Here is a 15,539-nt window from a genome sequence, read left to right on the forward strand (position 1 = left end):
AGGAGAAAAGCGCAGCACCACTCCGCTCGGATTTAATCGCAAATGGCATGGCACAAACAGCTTACATTTCTCATTAACCTGAGGTGAATGGGTAATCGTGAGGAAAGCTTCAAACAAACAAGACCAGCCGTTTAAGATGCAGTGCTAATTCGTATTCAAACGATACAGCGGAAACCTCTGGAGCTCGTATGCACGGGTCAGAACATGCACTGTTGCTTCTGAATAGAAGGGATCGCAGATTTAATCCTAAAGGCCACTGTATGCACTGATGCTTTTGAATAAAAAAGGGGGCGTGTTCATTTCTGAAATGCAACAACACTGGATGAAAATGACTATTCAGACGAACACTGTACCTTGACCCTAGAGAACACGGCCAAGACCTTGACCCTAGAGAACATTCCAACAAATCCTGTAATTCTCAAATTTTGAGCTTGTAAATAAGTAATGAGGTATTATGGCATATTAACGAGAGAAAAAAGCATGTTAAGTGTTTGGAATGATCCGCTCTTATGAATATGCAAAGTAACACACTAATGTCATCTTATACTAATACTATAATGCATTCAGAGCTGCCACAACTTATTAGCCCAAATCCACATGTAAGTGTTTTATACACACTGCACAAAGACGACCAAAACTGTCCCCATCAGGTAAGCAGTACTTAAAGCTTGTTCTTGTATTGGTGGACTTTCAGTCATGCTGCTCTCTTATAGGTAGAGGCATACCATTCTCCTACTGGTAGGCTTTCAACCATGTTAGACTCCTACTGGGGGTATTTTAGCCATGCCATTCTTCTATTAGTGGACTTTTAGCCATGCCATTCTCTTACTGGAGACTGTTACGTTCCCCTCAGATGTAGCGAGAGGTGGAGAGGAAATAACATGGCATGTGATGGGAGACGGAAGGGAACGACACAAGTACACAGTAGTTGCGTTTGCAGTCAATGTTTTACTTTGCTTCCCACTTGTAAAGGTGTATGATACAAGAATGATATTTACAATGAAAGAAGCATGATACAATAAGCTGAGCTGAATGAGCATAAGGTAAAAGAAAAAGAGTCGACTAACCACGGGTTATGCAAGAACATTGACCAACCAACCGCAAAGGTGGACGGAGGTCGGTGCCAAAGAAATGAAACAAAGAAACCAAAATCTAATCTGCCTAGCCAAGGCTAATCCTCACCAAAATACAGCAGGTGGCACTCGCCCCTTACCTCATGTGTCTAAACAATCCAACCACTACTGTGTATGCATATGTATAGGCGCGCCCAACTTGCCTGTCCACACATCGCGCTGGGGAAGAGAAAACAGAGAGGGAGGGAGAGAGCTAGAGAGGGAGCACAGGAGACTAACATTACTGGCTACATTTCACTGCTAGAGTAGCACAGCTTGCCATACCAGCCGACACCAAAAGTCTAACACGCACTAAATGCTCCCACACATGACTAGGCTCAGGTGAGTCCTTTTATCTGCCAAGGCCCACCCCTCAGGAGAAAGCAGCCATCTTGATTGGTGGGGAGAAGAGCACAGCCAAGCATTCGACATCCACATTGGTCCATTGCACACACACCTGTACAGCGATCTGGTTGGGTGAAAGAAGAGAGAGACAAAGAGAGAGAAGAAAAAAAGAATCGAAAATCCATCGCAAGCACGCAACAGAGACTTTTAGCTATGTCATTCTTCTGTTGGTGGACTTTTCAGCCATGCCCTTCTTCCATTGGTGGACTTTTAGCCATGCCATTTTGCTACTGGTGGACTTTTAACCATACCATTCTCCTATTGGTGAGTTTTTAACTATGCTGGTCTCCTAGTGGTGGACTTTGAGCTATGCTAATCTTCTATTGGTGGACTTTCAGCCATGCCCTTCTTCCATTGGTGGATTTTTAGCCATGCCATTTTGCTAATCGTGGACTTTTAACCATACCATTCTCCTATTGGTGAGTTTTTAACTATGCTGGTCTCCTAGTGGTGGACTTTGAGCTATGCTAATCTTCTATTGGTGGATTTTTAACCATGCCTTTCTCCCATTGGTAGACTTCTAGCTGTGCTGCTGTCCCGTTGGAAGATTTTTAGATACGCCATCAGAGACGTTAAAAAAGGGAAGACTTTTTGGTTTAAATATGAATAGGAAAGCTCGTAACTCTCAATATGGCATCCGTTTACGGGGAGAGCCCTGCCCTTCAAAAGAGATCAGTTTGCTTGGTATGCTGAGACTGGGGAAAGCCTCACTCTCCATGCTGAGATCTGTGCAAAAGCAGTAGCCAGAAGTACCCAAAAAATCATGTTTTTTTGTTTTGTTATTGAGCCAAATGCTACAAAGTATTTCTGAGGTTTTTGTCAGATATTACTTGTGAGTACAAGTATGTTTTTAAGTGGTAATTTGACCTTCAGTTTCAAATATTTTGGTCTCTCACTATTCAAAGAGAGAGAGAGGAGTCTGGTCTTATATGGCTGGAAATAACTGCCCGGTGGCTTTGCAATGATGGTCACAGAGTGAACAGACTTTTCTAGAAGGACTTTGATGCCTATCTTTTATTGTAGGATTTTTAACTCCACCTTAAACTACCTTAAATAAACTCTCTGTACATTAGTTTTATATTAGACACTGAATAATTCATAGTAGTTACTCAGTAATCTTTTAATATATTTAACAACTGAATAAGAAGCCTGCAGTTTAAGAGGTTAACTCACAAGCAAACTTTTAACCATTCAGGTTCAAACTCAGCTGTGCTAAAGGAGGCCAAAAAAGAAATTTACAGGGAGACCCAAAGTCAGTGCTTTGTAGGCTCTGTAACATGACACGGGCATCAGAGTTGATTAATTACCATTTAATATATTTAACATTTAGACTGTGATCGAATAGCAAGGCCATTGATGAATGACTCAATGAAAACAGCTGATTCTCAATGAGACCCCACAATATTTCAAAAGCTTTTGTCTGGATAACACTGAATAACTTGTTACATGTTTTTAGATGACAAAGAGCATTACTTCAACCAAAAAAAGGGTTTTTAGAGTTTCTAGGATACATAACAAATGTATTCGTTCAATTCCATTAGACTTTAGAGGTTACTTATTAGACCTGCGGGAGCTTGGACAATCTGTGCTCCTTGAGCTTTTATCTTTGGCCTTGCATAACTCTCTCTCTCTCTCCAGCACCAGCAATCTAAAGCTTAAGAGTGGCTTTTACACTGTGGTCAGACCGTCTAAACGCTAACCATTAAAGCATTTCGCGCAGCTCCACCGTACAATGGACCTCCAACTATTCAGCCTGCTTTCTGTACAGTACGGTTGCTAGGTAACATCTCTGATCATCGGCCGTACAGAATCGGCATTGGAGACATGACATGCATTGATATGTAACAACTCCACATTGATTTTTTTCACATTTTTAGCCACATCTCGGAGAGAAAAGGCCGCTTGCTCTCTTTCGCTGAAACGAGAGTGTGCCACCTCCACGGACTGATTTATGGAGCATATATAACATTAGCATGTACCAGGCAGACTTAGCATAACAATCTAGGCTAACGTTATCCCGCAGATACGACGCCGTGAGGCGTATGATCGATTCAAGCGAGACAGTGGGCCCTTGAGACCGCGCTAATTAAAGGTGGAGAGCGGCCAAGCAGACGCAAAGCAAATGTCCTTCAGACAATTAGCCTGCGCTCTGCCTGGGCTAGCATTTCTGAACATTTCCTGATGCTAATCATTGTTCTCACCTCTCAGAGCGTAATTATAAACGGGCTGCAGACGGGGGCTGCAATTTTTTGCTCTTGTGGAAGATGATTGGTCGCATTTTCCTCGTGCACTCACTCATACTGCGGTCCCGCTTCCCTCTCTCCCCGCCATCAGCGAACGAAATGAGCTGACAATTGACCTTCCTCATTTAATAAAGCTCAAAGAGAAGACACAGCAGATGTATTTTAATTACCCTGCCCCGCCAACATCCCCCAATCACACAGCATCATCCCGGGCAGCTGTTATTACACCGAAATCAAATTATGGGTTGCACTTTGTCGAGGCATCATGAATGAGATGGTGAATAATTTGGATGGAAAAAATGTCCTATTTAGGTGTCAAAGCAGTAATTTAGCAACTCAAACCTACCCAGTTTTTTTCATACCCAAATGTAATCAGTCAGCCAAGACATGTTTTCTGTCTGAAGTTTGAGTCTTTAGTTTTAGCGCTGGAGCTACGAAACGAATGTAGCTAACAAGTAATAGATGCTTGTGTATGCTAATTAGCATCCAGCTGTCTGCATGCCTAAATTATCACACATTTGCCTCAAACCATATCGAGCAGGACTGGCCTGAATAATTTGAATACTCAAGTTGAATACTCGATTCTCTGTTTAGAAATCAAAAGTTCTATCCTTTTTCATGCCACAAATATTGTAGCCTGAAGTACAGCACATTTCATTAGTAAAGCTCTTAAAAAGCAAGCTAAAGAATGGAAAACGTTCAATAATAAACAAACTATAGCTGGTGTAGTTTAATACTGAATACCGTGACTACTCGGTTAACTGTCGGAGGTGTCAGTATTTGAATACTGAAATCACGATTTGAGATTTCTTATTTTTAGGGAAAGCTGGAGAAAATATACAGGCCAATAGTTCCGCGAAATGCTGATTTCAAGTAAATGCAAGTAATTATATTTCACTTTGCTACTATATAGTTTGGGAACCCTTTTGTAGTTCACTTGGTTGTGAAGCTTAGTCAAATGAGCAGACTCTCAAGATAAGTACACACATAGCAACATACACACTTATCTACCCCAATGCAGCTACTGTGATACTTGTCTTGACAAATTGGTGAGGAATTTGACAATAAAATATATCCTATTGTATCGTATATGAAACACTAGTATCAAAATGTAAATGCTTTTTGCTAACTAGGCTAACTAACTCACTCTAGCTGATGAAACTAACATGTTTGCACATCGCCTACCTGTAAAACGATGCGTACTCATCAGCGTCCAGCGTTGTAACAGTTAGCTCTGTTAGCTCAGCAACTCATCTGAAGAGGCAGCCTCTGCTACTTATTCAACACGAAAACCTACTGGCTACTTCGAATAATAAAACATGTTTTAAAAAGTGTTCTGCTGCACAAGTAATGTCACCGAAAAATGTAAATATACAGCTCTACATTAAGTATTTTTCCTTTTCTTGCGGTTAATCCACTGAAGCGAAAAGACCAGAGGTGTCTCCAAAAGGTGTCTCCACATGTGTGAGCACCTTAAATTACGGTGAAAAAAATGCACAGTAAAGAATTTGCAGTAAGAGGCTGGTACACCATGGAGGCACGACTTACACATCATCATCCACATCAGTTTTTTACTAGTCTTTGGTGAGGGTGCCGCTAAAACCGGGCAGAGAAACCTGGCACACCTGCACCCTAGCCAGCAACCCCTTGGCAGTCGGATGCTGGTGAGAGTCAGAGGCCAACCATCACCTGTGATTTGTGTGGTGTGTCCCACACCGTTAGCTCTGGTCGGTTCTCATCAGCCAGCGCTGTTTTAGCAGACTGAGCAGGCTTAATTGCCACAAGGAGAGAAATGAAAGGGAGCAAAGCAAGAAAATGGTGGTTTTTCAATACTAGTGATGGGCACTTGGACTGTTTCTGACATTTGAGCCAAAGGTGTGAATTTTTTAAACCAGCAGTATTTGAATATCGTGTTCTCATTGCAAAAATATTTAATACTGTTATGAACAAACATGGAATGAAATGAGAACAATAAAAAAAGCCCTGATAACATAGTATGTAAAATAAAGTATAGGCTTTTCTACTTTTTGTCATATGCTTATGAACATGTGTGTGTATTGCACTGCTCGATGTACAAACATTCGCTTTTGTAGCCCTTTTTGCCCACCATGGTGTACTTTCACACTCTGTGTTTAGTTTGAACGCAGACATTTGAAGCTTGTAATACATTCAAACAACATATTCTTTACTTTGTATGTTGGTTTGACAGTTTTACCAGTTGCTGCCCTTGCTATCTGCTAGCTGTAATTAGCGTTACAAAAAAAAAAAAGAATACAGAAAAAGTGAAAATTTCTACACTAAATTGCACAAACAAAAAATAGCTAAACAAAAAAAGCTAATAGGCTACTAGGTTGCTAGCTAGTGCTAAGTATCTACTACTGAATGAGATATGTTTTCAACCACTTCTAAGGTGACCTTTTCTGTGTTTGCACAAGCCTGTAGCTCCAAAATAAAAAACTCATAACTACGTAAATGTATTGCATAAATAAAAACAACCAACTAAAATATAACTAAATCGGGCTCCTGAGTGGCGCAACCGTCTAAGCGTTGGCCCTATCATCAGGAGATCGCAAGTTCGATCCCTGGTGATGCTGCCATCAGCCATCCGTAGCCGGGAGTCCAAGAGAGCACAATTGGCCTCGCTCTCTCTAGGTGGGTTGGATGGTTGCCTTTCTCCCCCCATCACTCAGCGCGATGCTAGTCAGCGCAGGCGTCTGTTAGCTGACGTAACAGATCTGGCGGTTGGCGCTTTCCTCCGAGCGCGTTCAGCTGTCCAGTGACGTTGCGTGAGCGGCAGCTCGGAAAGAAGCGGTGGTTCACAGTTCTCGGAGGAAGCCTGTGTTAGCTTTCACCCTCCTAGCGTTGATAGCATCGTGTGATTGGGGGAGTCCTAATTAGCGGGGTGGAATTGGCTACGACTAAATTGGGGAGAAAATTGGGGTAAAAATATATATATATATATATAACTAAATCACAAAAGCTTTCGGAGCCCTTGAAGGGGCATGGGATATTTTTATTTTTTTAGGTAAAATCTGGTGTACACCAAATACTATCAAGTGAGCACCAGATACTATGTGGTGAGCACCTGAGACTATCAGGTTGTGGCATGCGCCCACCCCCTGGGTTTTCGGCTCCAATGTAGCACGGCATGTGCTACCCCGGGCTCAAGGAGGACGCTGGTGACAGAGTTCAGTGTCGCAGCAGCCATATTTATTAACACACACAAATAAACACAAAGCAAAACCTAACCAAAGGTACGCTGGCCACTTTTCAGTGCACCACTTTGCAACTAGACTTTTCAGCTCTTCAGTCACTGCTGCTGCTGCTCGTCCCTCTCTCTCTCTCGCTCTGTTCCCTCTCAGCTCTTTTAAAGGCGCACACGCTGCCAGCCAGATCAGCATCAGCTGGCTCTCACTAAGGGCAGCCAAGAGGGAACGAGAGCTCACAGCTCCGCCTCCCCGCCACCGCCTCCAGCTTGCAGCTCGGCCGCCCAGGTCAAACGTGAGGTATCATGAAGCGGCCTCGCTGCGGAACAGGGGGTGGGGCCCGGGTGGCGGAGCTCGGGACTCGCTCCATGGCCTCGTGCCTCTCGTGGCTGGCACCATCGTCCTCCTCCCGCTGTCACTCGTGTGACTGGCATCCCTAGGCTGAGCTCGGTCTTTGTGCTCCGCCCCCTCCCCACTCGTGGTGAGCACCTGAGACTATCAGGGGTGAATCAGATACTATGTGGTGCACATCAGATACTATGTGGTAAGCACTAGATACTACATGGTGAGCACCCAGTACTATCAGGTGCGCATCAGATGCTATGTTGTGCACACCAGATACTATGTGGAGAACACCATATACTATGTGGTGCACATCAGATACTATGTGACAAGCACCAGATACTATGTGGTGAGCACTAGATACTGTGTGGCGAGCACCAGATACTATGTGGTGTGCACTAGATACTATGTGGCGAGCACCTGATACTATCAGGTGTGCACCAGTTACTATTTGGTGCACATCAGATACTATGTGGCAAGCACCAGATACTATGTGGTGAGCACCCTGATACTATGTTGAGAACACCAGATACTACCTGAAACTATCAGGCGTGCATCAGATACTACGTGGTGCACATCAGAGACTATGTGGTGAGCACTAGATACTACATGGTGAGCACCCAATACTACGTATATCCGGTGCACATCTGATAGTATCAGGTGCTTACCACATAGTACCTGGTGTGCACCAAATCTTTATCTCAACACATCCCTCCGTAAGAGCTGTAGGTGAACAGAAGGGCTACAATCAAGGGCTTCTATAGCAATATGAGTCACACTGCAACTGGGCTTCAGCCTTACCTTTAATACTGCTGGATATATTTTGAGCTGCGGTAATAAACATATCTAAAATTGTTAAATGTAAAACATTTAAATTGTATTCAGAAATACCAATGGGCACTCAAAGCCTGTAAAATGCTGTTCTGGGCAGCCCTACGAATTTACACTACCTGTACATTACATTAGCCTCATAGCTACAGTTTAAAACTAAATATGCAAACTACCAAGCATTTGATTGTAGGTTTTAATGTCTTGTAGTTTTACTGTGATCATTTTCAATTTCCTGTCATGATATCTGCATGTAATCTGAGAAAACGCATGCAGCCTCCACAACATACTCTAATTCAGCTTTTAGACATGATATCAAGTTTCACGTACAGAGGTCAATACTACATTAGGCTATCTCAGTCTGTGAAAGTGGAGATATTGGTATGTCTTTAAAAGAGAGACCAAAGTAACTAAAATCAGTTTAATTGCCATATCAAATGAAACTAATTTCCCTCAGGTGTACTTAAGGGACAAGCAGAGAATAATGACCCTGGAAAACTTTGACCTCTGGACAACACTGTTAGCGTGTACATGCTGCTTTTGTGCTTCTGTTATATTTTATGTTGTTAGCTGTCTGTAGTTCATCTCGCACCACTCTGGAGTCCATCTTTCCATTTCAGAGAGATAAGAGGAAGAACATCTTTGCTTTTTCATAAATAAATCATAAAAGCACTCGGGAGATACTGAGGTCAGCAAGACACTGGAGCACGATGCTGCCAGTCAGGTGTTTTCCACCTGTATGTAATAAGTAGGGTGATGGTTATGAACTGTAGGTACACTTACTTTAGCAAAGAGAAAAGATACCTTATATGCAGGAATGGAAATGGCCAAGTATCACTGGGGGAAAATGTGTCATCAAAATATTGCTGAATCATGAACACTTCTTCTTCATTTTACTTGCCATAACGTTTCTTTCTACAACTTTCTGTTGTTTCTAGGTTTACATGAAAAAAGTAGTCCATCTGTTTCTCTGCATACTTTGTTACCCTTTTCTTTAATGGTCAGGACCCCCACAGGGCAGGTATTATTTGGGTGGTGGATCATTCTCAGCACTGCAGTGACACTGATGTCGTGATGGTGTGTTAGTTTGTGTTGCGCTGGTGCGAGTGAATCAGACACAGCAGCGCTGCTGGAGTTTTAAACACTGTGTCCACTCACTGTCCACTCTATTAGACACTCCTACCTCGTTGGTCCACCTTGTAGATGTAAAGTCAGAGACGATAGCTCATCTGCTGCTGTGTTGGTCATCCTCTTGTCCTTCATCAGTGGTCACAGGACGCTGCCCACAGGACACTGTTGGCTGGATGTTTTTGGTTCTCAGTCCAGCAGCGACACTGAGGTGTTTACAAACTCCAGCAGCACTGCTGTGTTTGATCTACTTGCACCAGCACAACACACGCTAACACACCACCACCACGTCAGTGTCACTGCAGTGCTGAGCATAATCCACCACCCAAATAATACCTGCTCTGTGGGGGTCCGGACCATTGAAGAACAGGGTAACAAAGTATGCAGAGAAACAGATGGACTACAGACTGTAACCGTAGAAATACAAATATGGTCACTGGAGCTGATTAAATGGATAATGAGTGTAGATACAAACAAACATTTTAAAAATATGTTTATTTTTGTAAACATTAATGTATGGTTATTTTATATTTGATGAACTTAAATAAAGAATAAGGAAAATATAAAAAAGCTAAAAGTAAATGTAGCAAAGTCCTAGAACTTATTTTACTTATCGGGCCTTAATGAGCTCATTAGGGTGGATTATTCAGGTCAAGAGCTGTCATTAAAAATTGTCAGCTGATGAGCTTAAGAAATTCTCTGACTCTTCAAACCTTGTGCTAACACCATGTGCTCCTCTAAGCAGCTGGCCGAGGGTCTAAAAATGAAGCTAATAGATGCCTACAAAGCTTTGAAAGGCTATAAAAAGATATCAAAGCTCACAATGTTCACTGTCTGAAATGTCATTGAGAAATGGCAGTTAAGAAGAACTGTGGAAGTCAAGATCTGGAAGAACAAGAAAGCTCTCAGATAGAACTGCTCATACTGTTGTCACTGCTGGATAGAAATGCAAAGCAAAACCGCCATATGACGGCAAAGGACTTTCAGGAAGGTTTAGCTGACACAGGAGTGAAGCTGCACCATTCTGCTGTGCAGTGTTGTTGCACAAACATGATCTTCGGGGAAGAGTCATCAGAAGAAGCCTCATCACAAAAAGTCAATGCCTGAGTAAACAAAACAACATTTTGATAACCCAGAGGCATTTTCAAAATGAGTGCTGTGGACTAATAATGTAAAAATGGAACTATGTGGCTGTGATCACCAAAGGTATGTTTGGAGGAAAAAAGAGCAGCATTTGATGAAAAGAACGCCTTGTCCACTCTTAAGCATGGGGGTGCTTTGGGGCTGTGTGGCAGCTAGTGGCTCAGGAAACACTGCACGGCTAGACAGAACAATTGATTTCAATAAATAGCAAATTTCCGGAAGTAAATGTGACATAGTAGGTCAAGAAACTGAAAAGGAAAAGAGGCTGACTTTTACAACAGGACAATGATCTAAAACATACATCAAAATCCTTCATGAATTACATCAAGAAACGCAAGCTGAAATGTGACCTGAGTTGAGCATTATTAGGTAGATCTTTAACATGCTGTACATGCCAAACAGCACAAGAATATCACAGAACTCAAAGCATTCTTAAATACAAAGGGAACATTCCTAATAACTGACTTAGAATAGTAAAATATACACTGAACAACATTACTTGGAATTTGGAATTGACAGCTGTATAGTTTGTACATTCTGTCACTTTCTGCTCGGAGAAGTGTGTGCACACATTTCTATCCATGTGACCTGCAGCAGAAATGGGTGAGAGTGCAACAGCAGGTGGCTGTAATTATGATATTACAGAGAAAACCCTCCATGTTCCTCACCGTGCTCTGTGTCTGTGTGTTAGAGCTGTTCTTTGTGAGCTTGGCTGAAAAAAAGCCAGCGTCCAAAGAGCACCGTAATAACACCATCAGTTGGTGGACTGAAATATTTTCAGATTTAGAGATGAAAGTTGAAATGCTCTGAGTGTCCAGAATAAAGCTTCAGGACCATCAGGAGCTTCGGGAGTGGAGTTATTACAGTACAAACACACTGAGCTCAATACATACAGAACTGAACAACTGACACTGCAGAACAGCTTTCATATGATCCACACAGTCATTCTGACAGGCTGTAATACACTACAGGAAGTGTAGGGGGCGATATGACTTCTATTGTTTCATTTAAAAAGCGTTCTATAATGTTCATATGATCCAGACAGTCATTCTGACTGTAATACACTACAGGAAGTGTAGGGGGCGATATGACTTCTATTGTTTCATTTAAAAAGCGTTCTATAATGTTCATATGATCCAGACAGTCATTCTGACAGACTGTAATACACTACAGGAAGTGTAGGGGGCGATATGAATTCTATTGTTTCATTTAAAAAGCGTTCTATAATGTTCATATGATCCACACAGTCATTCTCATAGATTGTAATACACTACAGGAAGTGTAGGGGGCGATATGGCTTCTACAAAAGCAGAATCTCTTTCTGTATAGATAAGACTTTGAATGTACCAGCACAACACACACTAACACACCACCACCACGTCAGTGTCGCTGCAGTGCTGGTGGTTCTGTAGGGGTCCTGACCATTGAAGAACAGGATGAAAGGGGGCTGATAAAATGGACAACGAGCATAGAAAGAAGGAGGTGGCTGGTCAGTACTCATCAGAGTTCTTATGGCATCAATCCAGTCGGAAATATTACCTTTCTACCAAATAGGGCTATTTAGATCCACCCTCCCTCATTACAACATGATGATTGGTGTCAGCCCTGTAGCCTCTTCCTGCAGTGCCCCCTTGTGGCCATTCTGCCAGCAGAAGTCAACCTGGGTGTTTTTAATTAATGCAATCAAATAAAATATTTTGTCCGCCTGTTATCAGATGAACTAGGACTATGTTTTCTCTCTGAGCCTGAAATGTTGTTGAGCTGCTAGTGAGCAATGAGGACTGAAAGGGGAAAATGTAGTTCACCCCATGTTTTTGTAAATCATTTATATTTCAGTCAAAACACATAAAACAGGCAGGAAATTCATCTTATGACTACAATTAAAAGGGGGTAAAACTCCAGGCTTATTGTTTAGTAACTACATAGAAAGCAGTACAAACTCGGTGAATTGTTCTTAAGTTATAGAAGTCAGTAAGAAAAGTTTGTACTCACCACTGCTCTTGGTCTTTTACGGTGTTAACAAGGACAGATGTTCCACTAATTAACTTCATAGGAGAAACACATAGTAATTAAGACCATATAATGGTCATGGTTCTCACACCAGGTTCTAAATGAAATGAAAAGATATTATTTTTTGGACATAAATGCACACATGAATACTTTGATTTGTCTGAGAAGCAACTTTGAAAATTTTAAGCATTACAATGTCTTTAGTTAAATTCAAAAACATACAATCAGGTGCGTCCAGACTTTAGACTGGTGGTGAATATAAGAGGAAATTCTTGACGCAATTCCTTAAAATACACATATATTAATACAAAAGCCAGTCTTTTTTTCTTCCTTTTCTTTTCTTTTTAATTCCAACACGGGCTGAAAATCACAGAGGGGCGGCAGGTTTAGCGCACTGCTGTGGTAGGTTGGCCTGCAGTTATGCTTTTAAAAGCTGCGACGCATTGACGTCCTCAGCCCCCCCACCAGCAGAAAAACTACTTTACTGACATCAGACCGCTTTGAAGCACACTCGCACCCTGCAGCTCGTCTTCATTTATAATTTCAAACACTCCGCGCTAACATCACGGGCAAATCCCCCTCGGCCGTGTACAGCTTTTTCCATTAGGGATGCACGTGCTCACATAGGTGCCAGGGGCCCTTTAAGAAACCACTGGTAGAGCCCCCCGGCTCTGTCTTTTAAGCTCCTTTCTTACGAATCCGGCCATTATTTCAAAACAAAGTACAGCAGGAGCACCACAATTATCCGCACAGGCAATTAAATGCTTGTGTTTTTAAAGGCTAATCGTGACTCGGGTGTCTAATGCTCCACCTGACCGCTTCACAAAGGACCTCTCTTTCTATTTTTTACCACTGTGAACAAAAGCACTTGAAAGTGCAAAAGGTGGCCTATGGTGACATGCATGTGGAAGCACTTCAGATGCTCTTATGTTGTTTTATCTCTTGGGAGAGATAGCACAATCATCTGAAATACCTGGCAACCCTATAGCACTACAGCAAACATAACTGCAATAGCAGTAGAATCTTCACTGAACACAGACAAAATACAATTACATATGCACAATCCCAGTAATACCTGGCAACCCAATACGTATTATATTGGCAGTAAATTTGTTGTCAGTATATTTTATTACATTATCCTACATATTAGATAATATACTGCAAAGTTTCATATTGTGCTTTGAATCATGTTAGTGTGACAAAAAGCACATAACCACAACAATACTTGGCAAAACTTCACATACAGTAATTGTTGCAACTCTACAGGTAAAGTAATACCTGACAACCCTCCATATACAGTAATACCTGGCAACCCTACAATCATGGTAATACTGGTAAAACCAAGCCACCTTACATGATATTATGGTAATACCTGAAAATCTTTCAGGTAAAGAAATAGCTGCCAATCCTACAGGTATAGCAATGTCTGGCAACCCTACAGGTATGATAATTCCTGTCAGCCCTACAGGTATGGTAATGCCTGGCAACTCAACAGTACAACAACCATAATACGTACCATCCTAGTAATACCTGGCAACCCAGCAAGCACAGGGGAATGTAGGTACATGTATGGTAAACCTGGCAACTCCATAGGTATAGTAACATCTGGTAACCCTGCATGTATGGTATGCTTAGTAACAGGTATAGTAATATTCAGCAGCTCTACAAGGGTGGTAATATCTAGCATTTCTACATGTATGGTAATATCTGACAGCTCCATTTATTTGATAATATCTGGCAACTCTACATGCATGGTACTATCTGGCAACTCTACAATTATGGTAATACCAAGCCACCTTACAGATACAGTAATTCCTGTCAACCCTGCAGGTTTGATAAACCTGGCAGCCCTAAAGATATGGGCAATACTTACCAACCCTACAGGTATAGTTACACCTGGACACCCTACAGGTGCTGTAATACTTGGCAACCTGACTGTTAAAGGAAAGGCGGGCAATCTCACAAGTACAGGAACACCTGGAAGTCCCACAGGCAACAGGACAGGTACCTGGCAACCCAAAATGTACAGTTCTTTTGTTTTTTTTTGTCTTCTAAAGTCATAAATAGGGAAAGATAAATATATTATTGTAAGGATCAGCTGCATCATTTGGTTTCTCTGTCTTTTTTGTCAAGCTATGAGCGGTAACCAAATAAAATCAGCAGGTACAAACAGTAAACGTCCAGATCCCAGCGCTGCTGCAGCTGTAATTACAATCAGCTGCATTTAAGCGCCTTAAGGTGTTACAGCAGGAGAATGGAGGCCGATAAGCTTTCCACCCTGACAAATAATGCAAATACAACAATGCAAATAGCTCTAATACAAGCTGTTTTTCTTTTTTTAATCTGCTGCAATTTGTTGTTGTAGTGAAGACTCAGAGATGCACAGAGTAAACCAGACAGATGCTGCATTGTGCTAAACAGCCTTATTCACTCTTTAATTTGTGTCTCTACGGCAACCATCTGTGAATAAGTCTGCTCTCTTTAACTTAGCCCTGCTTTTCCCCCTCCCCCCCCCTGTGTGTTCAGGAGTGTTTGTTTTCATGCATTTTTAGAACTTTGAAGTAAAACTGAAGAAAAAAACATTCTCACCCACAGGACCAACAACAACAATATATTTGTGTTCATTCATCATGTTGGGACTTGTTTCCTTATTAAGTGTACAGAAGCATCATCTTTTGTTAACCCTCTAAGGCCTCTCCACACTGAACGACATTTATCTGTGCGATTTGTTTGGATAATAATTGAAGAACGTGTATAAATGATGATGTCTTGCACAGAAAATGTGATTTTTAATGGGCAGCAATAATGCAACATTATTTTTTCGCTCTCTTATGTCACTATGCCAGTGACATAAGCTCATGTTCTTTCACACAGCCATTATGTTTTAGCTTACAGAGACAACCAGATATCACTGGTCTGGACAGTTTTATGGAAAAGTCACTCTTTATAATTTTATAATATTAAAAAAACTGTCAAAAATGGAGATACAAGGTTTTCTTCCAACAACAGCGATATATGTAATATACTGTATATGGGGCATATTATTATTACATATATTATGATCTACTTACATAGAGCAAAGTTCCAGTGATTTGTTGAAGACGTTGGGAGAAATCGGTGCT

Source organism: Colossoma macropomum, unplaced genomic scaffold, assembly GCF_904425465.1.
Source record: "Colossoma macropomum unplaced genomic scaffold, Colossoma_macropomum, whole genome shotgun sequence".
NCBI classification, from domain to species: Eukaryota; Metazoa; Chordata; class Actinopteri; order Characiformes; family Serrasalmidae; genus Colossoma; species Colossoma macropomum.